Genomic DNA, 5,652 nt, shown 5'->3' with positions numbered 1-5,652 from the left:
CCCCCCGCAAGAAATCCCGGTCCGTGACAAGGGTCTTTAACCCAACTCTTCCCATTCTGAAATAAAGCCTAAGAGAGAAAACGCACACAGCTTATTTCTCAGCAGGAACATATTAGAGTCTTCAGACTCTCTAGATAAACTCTGGCTCACAAATTTTATTTTCACGGATCCTACCATGCTCTTTATCTAGTGTAAATCTCCTATCTCTGCATGTTTCATGGCTCGCCCTCTTTCACGTTCCTCTGAAGAGAGGCTTCTAATGAATCAAACGTTTGTCTTTCCACTTTATTAAAGAAAGCATTCAGCGATAAGAAAGAAGATTTGAATTGGAGTGTCATGTCAGATGGGGTATGTTTGCTAATCATGTGTGATTATGACTGATAGAATGGTGGGTTTTTTTATTTTATTTTACAACATTAGAATGGTATAAAACACAAGAATGAGAAACTAAACAGATTACCATGATATTAAAATGTATTTTTAGGGAGATTAGGGGGGAAAGTGCCTCATCACTATACATAATTACAGTTCTCCAATTTCACTAAGAAGCCATTGTGGGATTCCAACTTTTATTTAGAGACTTGGTTTTCATATAGAATTTCTATATTATAGTGACACTGAGTGTTTTTAGCAGGAAAAGTGTGAGTTAACCATAAATGACATACTATGACTTATTAGTTTGTTAAATTCAACCAAGCTGTGTGGTTTTTTCTAACATAGGCCTTGAGTTCAATGTTTTTTTCAAATATGAAGATCTGTATCATTTACAAATTATCTTTTTCTTTCTTGAACCAGTAAGTTTTGACATAATAATTAACTATTTGTAAATGTAGAGCCTATATACTTACCAAATATACAATGGGTAGGTGACTGACTTGTCTCAACAGGGCATAATCCTACATCTGTGCAGCCCCAAGAGGCACAGCCCAGAGACCATAAAGCAGACTTTCTGCAGACGGTCCACAGATCCACTTATTTTGCTCATCAACTGTGGTGGTATTGCTACACTATTCACAACTCTGCTCAAGAATTAATAGCGTGGATCCTGCATGACATACATGCATATTCTATTCATGCTTTTGATCCTGAACAGTATTTCTAAAACACCACTCTCTCCCTCATGCCCCATTTTTCTCTTTTGTGTGTATATTTGCTAGTGTGAAGATGCATGTGTATGTCTGCAGGTGCATACGTGTAAATGTGCATGCAGAAGGGACAGATAAGTACAAAGTATCTTCCTATCATTCCCCATTTGCTTATTACTTTAGTTAGTTGTTTGTTTCAGACAGGATGTCCATGGAGCCCTGGAGAGTTTTGAGCTCAATATATAGACCAGGTATTTGGGCCAGTGTGCTGGTCGGGAACTCAGACAGATCCATCTACATCCACCTCCAGAGTGCAGGGATGGAAGACTTAAACCAGCATACTGTGCTACTCCTTTGAGTCAGGAGCTCGGAGGTGTGGCTAACATGCCGCTGTCTCCACATCCCAGCTCTGGATTCCAGCTGAGCTTACACAGCCACACATAGCTCTCTTCCCTAGATGCTGCAGACTGAAACTAAGGCCTCATACTTGTGATGCAAGAATTTTCCTGACTGAACTAGATTTTTTTTCTCTCCAAGAGTTCTATCTCCAAAACCCATGTCCCAACTGAAGAAAAAGTAAATGAATCTGTTTTGTTGCACTTATCTTTTTAATTATTATAACATGTTCATAGGCTAATAAAACTAAAGTGCAGAAGAATCTCATAGAGATTAGCTCATGATTAACAGTGATACACTGAAAAAAGGGAGCCAGAGGTAGTGTGGACCAATCAACACACTGAAAAATGACTGTCTAGCCGGTGCATCATCTTTATTCCCTATGACACTTGGTGAAAAAGTCAAGAGCATAGAAATGAATGTGACTTTTGCTACTAGAAGAAAATGAAACTTTATTGAAAGAAGCAAGAGAATCCTTATTCATTGAATATCTCAAATATTTATAAAACGGCTTATGGTGTGCCTGATAGTCTGTTTCAGGAAACTGACCCCAGATAATTTCTGAATTTTGTTTCCCTTTAGCAGGATATTTGCTTTGGGTTATTCATCCCTATTTACCAAGAATCTTTAGATTTCAAAAGAATAAAATGCTTCTAGAACTCTCTGGGATAAACAGCCACTCTGTGTCTTTTTTTTCAGTTCCTTTCAGAGCATGTGTCTCTACATTTTATGACTGAAAAGTTAAAACTAGACACCCTTAGACCGGGCTTGGTGGCACATTCCTTGAATCCCAGTACTCAAGAGGTCACTGCAGACAGATCTCTGAATTCTAGGCTAGCCTCCTCTACAAAGTAAACTTAAGGCCAGCCTGGGATAGCTAATGAGACTCTTCCTCAAACAAACAAAATTAACCAAAACAAAAATAAGGTACTCTTTAGGTTTCCCGGTGCTTTGGTTTCAGGGTTTTTTGGTTTGCTTGGTTGGTTGGTTGGATTTTTTGTTGTTGTTGTTTATTTGTTTGTTTGGTTGGTTGGTTGGTTGGTTGGTTGGTTGGTATTTTTCCTGACTTGCGGCTGGTGGAAAGGAAGAAGTCTCATGTGCCAGGTCATATTCTTCGCTTTGTTGGCCTAAAAAGCATGAAGAAATAGAAACTCTCTATTGGAAACCCTTCCTGTCCCTTCCAGCTCGGTGGTATGAGGAAGCTCCCTGACTCCAGTGTGCAGGCTCCAGCCTTTAAGAACACCAAAAGAGAATTCCTATTCCAGTATTTATTGTATTTATTGTGGCCTTGAAATGATGGTTCTCCTTCTGCTACACTTAGTAAAATACTGTAGCCTGCAGATGGAGCTCCTATGATAGATAGGACAACTCCATGTTATCCTGGAAGACTAATCTGAAGTCCCAGACTTTTAAGATTTCCAATCTTGTTTTTTGAGGAAATGTTAACCTCACTTTGAATCTTTTCTCTTTCTGTGTCTTGTGCTTCCTATTTTGTGTAGCTCGTCACTTGTAAGTTTCAGCTATACTGAGCTATGCAGAGAATCCATTGCTTAACATTGCTGAAGCTGCCAGTACACCATTGAGATGGGTCTGGCTCACAGCCTCCCAGCTGATCTAACTCTCTGCTTTGGTATTTTTTGTCTAAATTCAAAAGTAAGCTGGGATATCATTGGAGTAGCCCAGCTTTTCATCCTCCAATGTGTCTTAAACACCCTGTCATCTGGAACCCAGTCTCAGCTAGTCCTGTGGTCATCAGAACTTGCAAAGCTCTATTGCCCAGTTTCTGCATCACTCTCTAGTTCTGGATTCAAACAAGTAAGATTGAATATTTCTCTCCTCAACTCTCTTCAGACTGTGCAATGAAGGAACTAGGATTTCTCCTAGACAATTTAGGTGTGAATAGTAGTACAAGAAACATACTGGGGGCGGGAGGAGATAGCTCCGAAGATAAAGACGCTTGCTACCAAGTCTGATGACCTGGGTTTGATCTCTGAGAAAGCTGATTTCTGTAAGTTGTCCTCTGACCTCCATATATGCACAGATGAACAAATAAATAAATAAATAAATAAATACATTTCAATCAAAATATTTTATAAATATAAAAGAACAAGGTGGTGCATGCCTGAAATTCTACCACCTGGAAGGCTAAGACAAGAGAACAGAATCTCAAGATCAAAGCTGCCCTGCTATAACAACAACAACCAAAAAATGAGCAGAGACAGAAAGGCAGAGACAGAAGAAAAGAAGAGAGAGACAGAGTGAGGGAGGGAGGAAGGGAAGGAAGCAAGGACTGAAACACTTTGGGAAGAATTAGTATTTTTTTAAGTGTTTCACATACTAGTTGGAATTTTTCAATCTGATTAATCTTTGTTTCAGTTTTAATGAAGAATTGTTAAATAGCAAGCATTAATTTAAAAATATTCATTAAAAATTTCTACTCTGCTGTAGACTGTAATCTCTCCCCTTATGAATCTTGCAAATGAATTGCAAGACAATGGCATAATTCACTGCACACATAAAAAACACTATTATGTTTGGAAATAAAATGTTGTGCATACTCACAAAAAAGGAGCCTGCCTCGGTTTAAGGAAACCAAGTAAAGACTCAGGGAAGGAGAGCATGCTTGCACGATGGGTTGGACTGAGCTCAAGGATGTGAGGTAGGCCACACAAGTATATTGTGATGGGTTAAAATGAAAGAACTTATTGAAAAGTTTGCTAAAATTTTTCAAAGACTTGCAACTATTTTCTGCAGATTCCATTGTTATACAGTTTCCAGAAGATTATCTTGAAAGAACCAAAAATGACTCTAGAATAGTTTGTATTGGTTATTGGACAGGGCATGGTAACATGATGTATTGTCATTTATTTATCCTTATTTACATTTTAAACAGGATATGAAGTGGTTGAGCTAGTCACAGATATACAGGCTTCAGCACAAGACAAGAGACAAAGGCTGTTCAACACATATTTTGGAAGAAATGAATTAATCTGAGCTTTGGAGGAGATACACTGGAAAGGTCACCACAGAAGATAGAAAAATTAAAACAGAGAGATTTGAAGGCTAACAAGAATTAGCAAGAATAGAGAGGCCACTGGTATTTATGTGTGTGTCTGCAAACACTTGTAACCAAAAGGTGGTTAGTCACCTAGTGACAGTCTTTAACAGCTATAAAATTAGTGGACAGGACATCTATTGTGGACAGAAGTATAATATCCCAGGTTAGGGGAAGGCAAGACAAGGCATGTCTCTCTCCTCGACCTTCTTGGGTAGACCACCAGCAGGTGGCTCTGGTGGCTCCAGGTGGAGGGACTCCTCCACACTGCCCTCCGGTATGTGCAGCTGCAGAGAATGTTGCTTTGAGCTACTTGGAGCTGTGCAGCTTACACTGCTTGCTACAAAAACACTGTCCCTCCTTGATCCTCCTTTAAAGCCTGCTTGCATTCCATGTTCCTTGATTCCAGGCAGCCTGATAATGGGATTAAGGGAGACAGTCTTTGTCATCTGTACTTCTGACAAAGACTTAACACATCAGACATACAAAGAACTCAGGAAACGGGAAGCAAAATCAAAGAGGACAAAGAATCCAATTTAAACATGGGCTATGGGACGAAACAGAGAACCTCAAAATATAGACGCCTTTGCAGTGGACCTAAGCAAAAGTTCCACATCCTTATCAGGAAAATATAGCTCAGAACTACTTCATGATTCTGTTTCATCCTAATCCATAGCCATCAAGAATGCAAATGTCAATAAATGTTGGCATTCATCTGGGGATAGTGAGTACCTTATGCACTGCTAGTGCATAAGGACTGTGAACTAGTGTAACTAATTTGGCAATCTGTCTAGACATTTCTTTTTAAAAACTAGAAATACATCTACCATACGACCCAACTAAACCACTATGAACATGCACCCAAAAACCTATATCCTTCTACAGAGATACTTACACTTCCGTGTTCATTGTTCCACTATGTGCAGTAGCTAGGAAATTAATTCAAGCTGTCAACTGAAGAAAAGATATTTCAAATGTGGCACATATTCAGAATAGGATTTTACTCAGCCACAAAGAAGAATTAAATTTGCACAAAGACGGATTGAACTTGGAAAAGTTATACTGAGTAAAATTATCTAGGACCAGGAAGATAATCTCAATCTCTCTCTCTCTCTC

This window comes from Mastomys coucha, unplaced genomic scaffold (genome assembly GCF_008632895.1).
Source record: "Mastomys coucha isolate ucsf_1 unplaced genomic scaffold, UCSF_Mcou_1 pScaffold16, whole genome shotgun sequence".
Lineage (NCBI taxonomy): Eukaryota > Metazoa > Chordata > Mammalia > Rodentia > Muridae > Mastomys > Mastomys coucha.
Note: the sequence above shows the minus strand (reverse complement) of the source record.